Below are 12,815 nucleotides of genomic sequence, written 5' to 3'. Positions count from 1 at the left end.
AGTTGTCCTTTTCATTAACCTGGAAAAAAACATGTACAAGGCAACTCACATGTGCAATGATACGATATCGGGAAAGCCATCCCGGTTGTGATCCGACAGGTCATTTATGGAGCCCACAGACAAGACTGCCTGTCCAATTGTATAGACAATAGACAGGGAGACAATGGTCCTGTGGCAAAGAGAGGAGATATTTTTTAGATATGTTACTAAAATTACACATATAATACACACAAATAATGCAGATTACATAGATAATGCAGGCTCTTTCTCATACAAAGATCCTTAGTAAAAAAACACCACAATTAAGAGATGCAATAAGTTATGGACTGAACTTGTCAAAAGCTGCTGTAGAAATTTGCCTCCTCACCACTGCCACAGTATTTTTATTAGATAGTCTTGTTTAATTAAACAAGGCAAGATCACAAATGAATTCTATAGATATCACAGGAGATATTTAAATATCTTCAGTAATTGCCTTTCTAGTAACCAACTCCAGAATGCATTTCTATATTTTGTATAGGGTGAAGTTTAAATGGACTACTGTGCAACACTGAAATACAAAATTTACACTGATTTTAACATCATTAAACATTCTATATGTTATTTTATGTCTTAGTTGCAGAAGTAAAAAAAGAAAAAAAATTAAAAATCTTCTTTAAATGTGGAAATTTCCCCAAAATACTGTTGTGAAAAATAACTCTCTTCTCCCACTCTTTCAGCTGTAAAGGTACCAACATCTTTACACTCAGATTAGAACAAGAGCAGCACTGAAGAGCACAGACTGAAGGCTTTCTGCCTGACTTCCTCTGCCAGGTGTCTGGGAGGGCAGTACTGCAGAATAACCAGCCCCCACCCCTTGCCTTTCGGGTCCAACCCTCTTTTCTGTATATAAAAACATAGCCCATTTTAACTTTGTTGCACCTTAAACATTGACTGGAGTTTAATCAGTGTTCATTTGCTTCCTTTGCTGGGCCTCCATTCAACAGGCACAGACCCAGGTCTCCAGTTTGGAGGAAGAGCAGGAGAAAGACCATGCAGTGATAGGAAAGTATTTAAAAGCCCAGTTCCAGGAGAAGCAGTCCCAAACCCAGTTCATGAGCATGAAGGGCAGGCTCAAAGACCTAGGGCAATCCAACTCTAATTGACACAGGCCAGAAATCATCACAGCAAGGCTGCAGCAGCCCCCTGACACAAGAGGGACACAGACCAAATTCTTCTCACTTTAAAGCAAAGTTTCTCTGACTTCCAATTGCTTTTCCCTGTAGCAGAGTAAAAGGATCTAAAGTGGGGGAACAGTCAATATGCTGTTTAGTGATATTTAACAGATAAAGTAGAATGGGGGTTTTTAACAGCACTTCAATTTCATTACTTTAATTGCCTAACAGCTTGGCAGAAAGTTTACAATTGAAGTTAAGAATCAGAGGAGAAGGGATGCAAGGTCTGCTAAGCTTCATCTTGATAAAACAAGTAAAAGCCAAAATGGATTTAAAAAATAAACCATACCAGCTAAACAAGTGCCTACACAATATATTTAGGCTGCAATCTGCAATATATCTAGCTAGTTGCAGTGAGTTTACACTGCCCAGACCAGCTCCCCAGAGCACACAGGGCAGTGGTCACAGCCCTGGGCTCCCAGGAGCTGTCAGCACAGCAGAAGGTGGTGCAGCTGACTGCACAGCACAGACAGCTTCATCTCTCATCCCTGGGAGACCTTTGACAAGTCAGCTAACATTCAGACTCTCAACCCTCCATAAAATCTTTATCGTGCTTTTTTTCAGGCAAAGTAAACACTATTAGAATCATGACATTAAGAAAGGAGAGCCAGATAAGGCTGTTGAAAATAATCAGATTACATTTCAAAGAACTTTACTGGTACTTTCCCTGGCAACTAGCACACAGGTAAAAAAGATAGAACACATCATTTAAAGGCAGAATTGCTACTCCAGAAGAGCTTTCTCTGAGCTATCAATTCTGAAACCATACAGTATTTTAAAACTTAGAATAAGTTCCAGTTCACACAGCAATTCACTTTTCTGTTGGCCACTTGCAGTAGGTAAAGACGCTGTCCAATGTAATTATAACCTCCAGTATCTATTTTGCAGCTTGGTAAATACTTTCCTTAGTTTAGCTTACTTTTTGTCCAGATGAGAGGAAAAACATGTAGTATGCCAGGAAAGAATGCTACTAGCCTTAGCACATTAGCAGAACTGGAACATTTGTTAATTCACAGTAAAATTTCAAGTCTGAGCTAAATCAATTAAAACCTCAAGCTTTGGCAAAATAAAACACATTATCCTGGAGTAGTCAACACCAGCTCTGAAGGTGTTGTTCAGAGCTGCTGTTTTAGGTGATGGTTTAAGTAACATTGATTTCAGGTGAGCTTTCAAGATTTTGGCTTTTCTTTTTCTGAGGAAGCACTCACTTAAACTTTCCCAGCCAAGAGTCGGCAATGATCGCTCCAAGGATAGGTGTCAAGTAACACAGGGCAACAAATGTGTGGTAGATGGCCGTGGATAAATTGTCATCCCAGCGCAGAAAATACTTGAAATACAAAACGAGCACAGCTGCAGGAAGAACAACAAAACAATGGGTTACAAACCAAAGTCAGGGCTGGGTAAGTAATGGTCAGCACAAGGAGACCCAGGACTTACCTCGCATGCCATAGTAGGAGAACCGCTCGCAGAACTCATTAATGACGATGAAGAAGATGCTCCGAGGGAAATCGGCACAGCGTTGCTGGAGGGAAGAGTCAGGCAGCGTGATCTTAGAGCTGCACAACACAGACTAACACTGCCCATGGCAACCCACAGCTAGAACAAGGTTAACATGAACTCAGTGGGTGTGGGTAGGTACTCAGGGTCAGGAGGCTGCATTGGCTTCTGTGGAAATGACACTGGTTTACCTGAACCAGTCAGTTCTCACTTTCCCCTCTTGGTCCCCCAGAGATCTAGACCCTACTCATCTGCCTTTTGCAAGAGATCTTTAGCAATCTGACGTTCAAGTGCTGCACTGTACACATTTGAGGTCGCCGACACCTAACCCTTAAAGCAATCTTGACCGGTATCTAAAGATATGCAAAAAAACTAGGTTTATGGAAAAAAATAATCCAAATCCAACAAAATGCCTGCAGTACACCACAGTTAAAAGCCTGGGGTTATTTTTAAACACCTGCTGTTGAGAAAAATAAACATTTAAATTTTTCACTCAAGCAAATCTCTCAGGAAAACTCCCTATCCTTAAAAATAGTCTGCTTGATGAAGAATTCTTCATTTTTTCAGACTTGATGACAGAATGGACTTGATTTCTAACCCAAAATGGCATGGCATTAGCTGCCAGATTCACTGAGCCTTCACCTGCCGCAACAGGCATGTCTATGGCCATAGTCATGCAGCTTGTAACAGTTCTTGCCATTAAGACACAGAGGAAAAAAAAGCATACATCAGGTATAAATTTGACACAATCAGTAGAATTTGAAGTTTACCTTCTGATTACCTACTTTTCTTAGTGGATGAATATATGATATAACTTCTGTCAAAATTAATGGGAATGCCATTTAAACATAATCCATTCTGTAAAAGCTTTATTGGTTTAATTCTGCAAGTAGCACAAACCCAGATTTTTAATAAGTCTCAGAACGTTCCAGAGATACAGCAGTTCTTCTCCATGCTTTGTAAATTTAGTTTAAAAATAGCATTGTTTGGATTCCAAGGGTTCATGAATTAAACCAATCTGTATTTCATGTGAAACAGGAAAAAGTAAATTTTGCAGATCAAACGGAAGGAAACCTTACATGGGGACATCCTGCCTGACACAAGTAAATGGGAGAGTCCATGTCTCCAGCAAAGCCTCAATGAACAACACAAGACTTTGAGACCTGCGTGTTTCAACACTCTTTTGGTCAATACCGCAAAAGAAACGGAAATGGTGAGAGCATTTCTGACTTCTCTGACTCGATCATGAGGATGTCTGAGCAGTCTGAACAGTGCTGATCTTTGTTACTGGCGGAACCAAGTACATAGTGCACATCCTACCCATGGTTTGATAAGCAGGCTTTACTGAAAGAACCCAGTGCCAGCTAAGGCAAGTGCCAGGTGGGACTCATCTAGCTTTGAAGCAACCAAAATTTGCGGAACAAATATAAACTTGATTTATCACATCCTCTTTGGGCAGCAAGACATGTCTCTGAAGTAAGACCATTCACACGTATCCAAAAGTTTGGTACATTTCACCTGAAGGTGCCCATTTCCCTCAACTGAAGAGGGCAGGAGCTCTGGGTGACTACCCCCAGCTTGGACACAATTGTTGGTGGACTAGTTGGTTAAAACTTGATTGTAATAATGCCAAGGTAATGGGTTCAATTCCCTATGTGGGCCATGGATTTAAGAGTTGGACTCAATGATCCTTGTGGGTCCCTTCCAACTTGGAATTGTCTGTGATTCGGTGACACCACTCCCCCCTAAGCCATGCAAACGCTCATGCTCCTGGGGAGATGGAGAACCATGCTGTAAAGGTTTCGTTCAGCACCCATGAGATACACCCAAGAACTTTTGATTTCAGCACCTTAGGTGAGTTACTGAACAGTCACCCAGACTGCATGACTTGTTTCTGCCAGCATAATTGGGATAGCCCAGCAGGAGAGGAGGGAACATCTGCTCCTGAAGCAGAACAGTTTTCCCCATGTCTGTCCTGCCCATAGAGAGAAAAAGGACAGAGCAGTCTTGGACCAGGAGCTGGTGGGACCCATCCCCACCAGAATTTTAGGAAACCTCATTAAAATCCCTTTGACCATTTTGAGGTTCTCACAAACCTCCCCAGTGTTGCGTCATCACCCTACCCAACACCTTATTATTTAAGAGGGTGTTCCATGCTGTTCTGGGGAGGCCACAATGCCACAAGGTTGGATTTCTGGTTTAAGCCACTAGTGCTTATGTGCCTGATGAAGATGTCCTGCACTCACATACTGGCACAGCAGCCACTGGTCAGTTTTTACTGGCTGCCCCTGAACTGGAAGAGACCTGCGTGTCATACCTGGAGCTGAGCATAAACAGAGGCATGCAAGAGAAAGCTATTGGGTCTTTCCAAAGGTGACAAGCCTTCTGTTTTTCCAAGATGCTACAAGCAAGGACACTCTGCAATTAATCTGTGAGAACATATGACCTATACTTGTCCTTATTTTGCACTACACTCTCCTCTGTTACAGTCTACATATGCACATACACACGTCTACCAAAGCATTTTCTGTTGTTAACTCTCATAGGTCAAGAAGCACTGGATCCACCATGGAAGAGGTAACCTGAAGGTTATGTTTTATAACATCCTCTGTAACCTTGCCCTGCCCTGGGGATGCCACCACCCCACTACGCAGTTTTCACTTTGGCTGCTGAGGAAACCACTAAGCTGAGGGAGAGTCTGTGGAGTAAAATCTTGTAAGATAAGAAAAGCAAAGACAGAGATAGAATTGCTGAGACACATGTCATTAACACTTCAAAGATTCAAGAGCACAAACTACCACTGCAAAGTTAGAGTTCTAAAGGAGAACTGGTGGATGATGACAACAGCCACATGAAGGATGGGCTCCAGGGACCAATGTCTGCTCAGTCAGCAAAAGCTCTTCAGACATTTTATCAAGGTGGTGAGCACACTAATACTTAGCTAGAATGTAAGAAACTCCTGGTCTGCTTTTGCATGTGTTAGCCATATTTTAGATATTTAACATATGTTTATAAAGTGTTTTTTATTTTGTGCACTGCTAAAGTTACTGAAATAATGTAACCCAAAAAGATTCAGTATAGCAACTTTTTATAAGAGAAAGCATCAAGTCACATAAACTCCCAGGATATACTCAAAAGGACTGACAAGATAAAGCATCCCATCCTACTGCAACTGCTCATTACATATCATTCAAGGTGGTGGTAGACCACTCCGCCACTCATAGAAGATGAATCCTGTTTCAATTCCCTCTCAGGGATGTTACCTTAAAGGCAAGTCAAGGGCAAGAAATAGACTCAAGATGCTCTGCCAGGGATGGAAGTCAAGTCCTGAAAAGGGACAAACTTCCCACAGCTCAGATTTAAAGAGGACTGAAAATGCAGCCCATCTGAGTGATCCATGTTAACTGGCATGTCCATAATCTGAAAATTAACCTAGGAAGACCTGGAAGGACATGCAGGTCCCACTGAGAGCAGCAAGAGCAGACAGCTGCTTGCAGCCCCAAAGTCCCTTCCAGCTGCTCACAGCAGGCCCACTACCCCTGGCAGCCATTCAAGCAGTGTCCTGCAGGGTTTGCCTGGCTCAGGGGACAGGCTTGTATGCTGAGCTTTCACTGTGTCAGAGAGTGGATGACAACATTTTTCATTAAAACTGATAAATCTGATTCTTTCCTGCACTGATGTGGACAAGTACCTTCACAACAGACACAGCAGGTAATTCAAGAATACATTTTCCTAGGGAACAGTGGCATTCTCAAAGTGCTAACAACATCAAACTCAGGGCACACACAGGTACACGAGTTACTGAAGTTACTGGCAATGTCCCTTACACAACCCATGTGAGCAGATACACTGAAGGATAGTCTATTGCTAATGCCTTGGTATCTTCATAGCAACTCTTGGTTATTTCCACTTGTTGGCCTTTCTGGCACAGGTGTCATACTGCCAGCTTTTCATAACATGTACAGAGAACATCAGTTTGTGCAGCTCCTACCCGTTAGCTAAGCCTTTGGACAAAGATATCAAGGAACCTGCTGTTTGTTTTCTTTATCCTTTCCAAATGCTAAAAGTATCACCTCTGTAAGAAACCTTACACAGAAGACATCGGAGGCATTTTTTTTCAGACAACATTGTCTGACTTCAGTGCTTAAGGGACACTTATTTTTCAACCGTTCTGACTTTACCCCTCTAGTACCATTTTTACAGAGAGGGTTGGGGAAACTCCTGAAAAGAGGCACCTAAACTAACTGATGAATCCACCGTCAGGCAGCTCTAGGGTTCAACTTACAAAACCACAGAGCACTCAACATTTTAGATCATTTTCAGTGATAAATCTGTAGTTTGCTAGTGCCATTTTGGAGCAGTCTGTCTTTGGGGCAACGCTCAGCACCTCTCATTCTCTCCCCACTAAGAATGACGAGCAGAACTGCTCATTTTCTCCACAAAATACTGAAGAGCTCTGGATTTTTCAGTACAAACTCTGAGCAGTTATGCACTTTGTATTCCTTTAAGATATTAAATATTTTCAAGAAATGTACAGACATAAGCTGCTCAGTTCTTGGCTTTAGCACTGCATCTAAATAACTATTTATCAGTGAGTCACTCTCTCCTTCCCACACTTGCAGGTAAGGTGGGACAGCTTACAGCTCCATCCCCTTCCCAAGCAGCTCCCACCAGTATGGTTCCCTGCAGTCAGACAGATGCAGTGGGATGCTTCAGTTCTTGCAGCTTACAATCCATTACACAAGATGGGAGCACATTGCCTGTCTCCATGCAGCCATCACAGCAACTCTGCCGGGTTGAAATACTTCATGTCTGTAGCCAGGTTAAATCTGTACACATCCATGCCGTCACTTAGGATGTTTCTGGCTCCAGAGCAAGCCTTCTCTCCTGGCTCCTGATTCGTGGCACAGCCAAACCTGTAGACTCTTCTCCCTGGAGCAGCCTTACAGCACCTCCACAAGGATCAGGATAAGTGACATGAAGAGTCCCTGATTCACACTTTGCTATTCCAGAAAAACACTAACACAGAAACCATCCAAGTAAACCTATAATGGAGCAAGCCTGATATTACAAGAGCAGACCCAGCTGGACCACATTTCTCTCTCTTCCCAGAGCCATCACCATTTTCACAGTTGGCTGTTCAGCCAGTGAGACCCCAGTGCCCCTCTGGGCAGCAGGGCAGCACCACTGCTAAGCACTACTAAGTTCTGCCTGCTTATTACTATAGCTGCTTGTCCCCAGAACGTAGATTTGCCTGCTAAAGATGCAATGGCACTTTCTCTCTCTTTTTTTCTTTTTTCTTTTTTTTTTTTTTTAAATCTCATGTTCATTCCCTGTGTAAGACAAGGTTTCTCCAGCTCAGGAACTGGTTGCTACGAGGCACATACTGATGTGCTCTGACACTGCAAGACCAAGGGTCCAACAAAGGCCAGTGTAGAGCCACGCCACAAAAAAAGCAATGTTTGTGCATTTACTGCTTGGTGTTCCAGTTCAGACAGGAGTAAATCTTCAGGATTAATTAGCTAAACGGGTGCTGCCCTTATCTGAATCTTCCAGCTGTGTCTCAATGGACTTAAAAAACACTAGGTCAACCCCAGGTAAATGGCCACAAGGAAAAAGCATTATTTGACATTTGTGAAAAAACACCACATTTAACTTGTGTTCAGATCTTAAGATCCACATGCCTCAAAAGTGTAGGATAAACATTACCAGCCAAGGGCTCTACTCAAAGAAGCTTTCAAAGACCGAGGCCGTATCACTCGGCTCTTGCTCAGGTTTTAAGGCAGGGTCACATAAGCCAGGATATAGCGTTGCCAAAAGGAGAGCTGCCTCGGGGCAAGAGGGAAAGATAAAGAGGCAAGAGCACCCGAAGGTGTCCTCAGACCTGCACCGAGCAGCAGAGCCAGCCCTGGGGGTCCAGAACCCCTTGGCCATGCTGCCAGCTCAGAGCCCGGCTCGGACACCCAGCTCGGAGACAGGCGCGCTTGAGGATCCCCCGGTGTTCATCCCAGGGCGACATCCCTCCCTCGCCGCCCGGGCCAGAGCCCGCTGTCACCGCACCACCCACCTCCCGCTGCGCCCCTCCTGCCCCGCAGCGCCTACCCATGTTGCCGGCGTGGTACCAGGGGAGCTCTCGAGGCTGGAAGACAGAAAGGGAAGAGGGAAGAAGGGGAGGAAGCTGCTGGGGGCGGCCGGACTTTATAGGCGGCGGCTCCGCCCGGTGCTGCGGGAGGCTCCGCGCAGGTGTCGGGGCGGAGCGCGCTTATCGCCGGCAGCGAGCCCGGGGCTCACCTGGCCGTGACCCGGCGGGATCGGCCCGGGCTGCCGGAGCGCAGCGTACTGGGCAGTTCTGCCTGCCCGCCTACTGCCCTTCTGGCTGCTAAACCAGGAGTGTTACCACCTGCCGCGGGCTGTTTTCGGTCTGCAGCCATCACGGAGCTCCGAGGCAATGCTGTAAGGCGAACCGAGCGCAGAGCAATCCTAACGCCTGGCGTTGCCCCTTGGATGTCAACGGCGTGATAGAAAACTCAGTAAGCAAGTAGGCAGTCCACATGCTGTGTGCAGGGCGGCTTTTCTGCCTCACTCCTTCCTTTCAAGCCAAGGAAACAGGTTTCCCCACTGCTGCTGCCACTGGTTTCTCATGGTCTCTGACCTCTGGCTTCCATGAACTGGTAGTTCTGAAAAGCTGTCCAGAGAAGTTGTGGATGCATCCCTGGAAGTATTCAAAGCCAGGGTAGATGGGGCTTTGAACAATCTGGTCCAGTGAATGATGTCCACGCCCAGGGCAGGGGGCTTGAAAATAAATGAACTTTAAGGTCCCTTCCAACCCAAACCATTCTGTGACTGTTTCTGTCCTGCAGTTTGCTCATCACTGGATCAGTCCCCAGCAGGTGTCTGTACCATGTGCCATTTGTGCCACCAAAACACAGGGAAAGCTGGGAGAATGCTGATCAATACAACATGATGTATGTTTCATGTATGCACCTTGCTGAGTTACATGGGTACAATAAATGGATGAGAAGTTTAGCCTGAGAAGAACAGCTGGAATGGGAGGAAATAAGAAGAGTGGGTTAGGGAAGCTACATGTTACTAAGACCTAAATGTACTCAGAATGCAGAAACAGTAAAATATTAGCAGGCATTGCCAAAAAAGATCTTTCTGAAAGAAGGATAAAATCCTTCTTTGAGGCTTGGAAATTCTGTGTTACACTGCTCTGCGCTTTGTGCAATCAAGTAGCTTCTTCTACGTTGTGCACTTAATAATTACCTGGCTGCTGAACAGGTTGATTTCTTCTTAGGTACAAATCAAACTAGCATTGCAATGTATTGCAATGTGGAATGTCCACAGTCAGCACTGCAGGTGCTAAAGAAGGCTGCTGTGATTTGTGATGTAGAGTTACAGCTGAACCTGGATTTCTTAAACTGTATCTGTAGAGGGGTAATCTGCTAAAAGGAGGTCTAACCTCTTAACAGTTACCCATACTCTTGAGTGTTACAATTTATGAATAAATTCTTAAGAGAAAACACAAGTAGGTGGTTATAGCTATATTTATAGCAAGTACTCCTGTAAGAAACACAAATCTTGCTGTATAAGCTCCACTGCCACAGCTGATGCTAGTCATATATCACTGCTCAGTGGGATATATATATATATATATGGCCACACAGCACAGGCAGTGTTGCATTAAACCACCAATAGCTCCTTTATGCACAGAAATAATTGAGATACTACCACTATTCTTAAGCTGTTAAAGTATGAAATTAAAGGTGTCATTTCTTCTCTGAACACGAGGTCTCTTCCCCTTGCTTAAACAACGACAGTGAAAGTTTGTTCCCAAGCACATCTTGTATATCCCAGTGCATCTGGTGGAAACAGAGTAGGCATTTGATGTTTCTTCCTAGAAAGAGACATACAAGTGGGATGCAGAAATTAAGGAAAAAACCCACCTGTTTTCTCAAAAAAAAAAAATTGAGATAAATGAGCTAATCTGATTACCCTGGCTTCCACTTACCTTTCAGTATTCAGGGTCTTTATTAATTCACAAAAAGTTCACCCTGATGAATATGCATGTTTTAGTTTGTCCCACAGAGACAAGGGTACACACAATTGATTCATTGCTATTTCTGAGATGGATTGGCTTCTGCTTCCCTTTAGTAAGCCGATGCCACAGGGTTGACCCTTTTGGGGCTATTTTGTGTTTGTACTCATTGGAAGGACAGAAATGGTTTTCAGAGGATTTAAGTTTCCTAGCAAGATGTCTTGGTTTGCAGGGAAAAACCAAAATGTTTACCCACAAGCGGAGGATGGGATTTAACTGTAAGCAGACCAGAGCAAACTGCTTCCCCAACTCCACAAGAAAAAAAACTACAACCCCCAAAGCAGCACATTTCCTCCCGGAGAAAAGTTATACTTATAGGCAGTGTCAGTGTCACAGCCCGTCTGGCTGCAGGGTGAGCTTCCAGTCCCTCTCCAGCAAGACAGACGAGCGGTGAGCACTCAGATGAATTGTCTCTCCCTCTGTGTCCCTTGTCCCAAAGGAAGAAGGGAAACTGGAAGCAGAGAACCGTCATGTGTCCTGGAAAGCAGCTGCAACTTCTCTCTCGCGGGTTGCTGCCCCGGGCCGGGCGGGCAGGTCGAGACGCTGCAAGTGGCGGTGAGAGTGGAGCAGAGAACGGGACCCCAAAAAGCAGAAACCAGGAGAACAGCCGTGGCAAGGAGAAGAGAACCATCTCACCAAAAAGCAGCAGCAAGGAGGAGCAGAAGAAGAACTGCTTCTCTCCTCATGAGCGCGTGCGCACGCCCCCCCCCCCCCACCCCCCCCCCCCCCCCGCTCATGCATTCACGGAGCTAAAAAATTTAATGTCCCCAAAAAACAAAAGAGACAGCCTGCCCCACCCTCAAATGATCAGGAAGAAGAGGGTAAAAAAAAAACCATGGGAGTTGTACAATATATTTGTAATATTATTAAGCACACAGACATACACATTCCTGTATCTTGCTGGCCACACATGCTTGCAGATTGGAGTGGTAGAGCAGGCTTTCAAAATTTATCACTCTTGCATTTTTTATAGGGTTTTGTTTGTTTTAAAACTTAGGAAACTGAAAACTAAGGAACTGAAAACAGTGAATTCCAGCCCAAAGACCAATTCCCTGCACTTGGCTTCCAGACACTCACAGCACAGCTGACAGGAATTACCCAGGTGTCTATGCAAGGCTCCTCAATTTTTTTCACATCAGATTTTGGATGAGAAGACACATGGACATTTTAACTTTAAATACTTAAAGCCCTGTTTCAAATGAAATAAAAGTCTTGTCACAGACAACTGTCTCCATGAGACCTTAAAGGTAGTTTTCATCTCATCAGAAAGCTTTCCCATCTAATTTTACACCATTAGTGGCTTTCTACCCATAAACCACATCCATCATGTTGAAGACAAGTTAGTGGGTTTGCTAAAGTGTCAACTTCCAACAGCTTATAAGAAGCAGACACATAACCTGTACTTTAAAGGGGAAAAAAAAGTAGCTTTAAACTGGTAAATAAACATTTCATCTAGTACAAAGTAGTAGACAGAAGATGTTATCCTACAGGTGTACAGTTAGGGGATATATTTTGCTTAACTTGCATGGCAGGGGAAAGGCTGGCTAGTCTCCCATAAATAAAGCTGGTATAAAATCCCCTTAACTCCTCAGAGGATGGGTGGGAGGCAATTCCTCCTGGGGCTGTCCCAGGAGACCCTCAGTCCCGTTGGCTGGGGGACATGCAGCATCTCAATTCCATGGGACAAGCTCTTCCCAGCTGAGCTTAGGGACTAATAGGGAATACTGCCTGTGGGGTAATAGGACTTTTAGCTCACTTAGGTAAAGCATGGTCACCAAGGCCATGGGTTTAATCCCTGGTAGAGGCCATTCATTTAAGAGTTGGACTTGATGATCCTTGTGACACAGGTGAAGAGCACCTTGGACTTGCCTTTTCAACCTCCATTTCTAAATTGTTTCATGGCTGAGGGACTCTTCTCTGTGCACATGGAGGTCTAAGTGCCACCAACTCGAGTGGGAACAGGACTCACAGGGGCCCAGGCATCCACACATGTTGCTTGAATGTGT

The 12,815-nt window shown here is 44.4% G+C and overlaps 1 protein-coding gene across 1 annotated transcript in view; it reads right to left on the bottom strand.

Annotated features, from left to right (window-relative positions):
* Positions 1 to 8,898, bottom strand: part of LOC139668905 (mutS protein homolog 5-like) — a 31,815-nt gene extending 22,917 nt beyond the window's left edge. The window contains exons 1-4 of the transcript XR_011697146.1: positions 8,814 to 8,898; positions 2,652 to 2,736; positions 2,423 to 2,564; positions 50 to 169 (exon numbers count right to left, since the gene is read on the bottom strand). The gene's annotated coding sequence lies outside the window, so the exon portion shown is untranslated. The remainder of the gene's footprint in view (positions 1 to 49; positions 170 to 2,422; positions 2,565 to 2,651; positions 2,737 to 8,813) is intronic.
* Positions 8,899 to 12,815: the final 3,917 nt, after the last annotated feature.

This window comes from Pithys albifrons, chromosome 1, assembly GCF_047495875.1.
Source record: "Pithys albifrons albifrons isolate INPA30051 chromosome 1, PitAlb_v1, whole genome shotgun sequence".
Classification (NCBI taxonomy): Eukaryota; Metazoa; Chordata; class Aves; order Passeriformes; family Thamnophilidae; genus Pithys; species Pithys albifrons.
The sequence above is the reverse complement of the archived record's forward strand: the minus strand, read 5'-3'. Positions and strand labels throughout refer to the sequence as shown.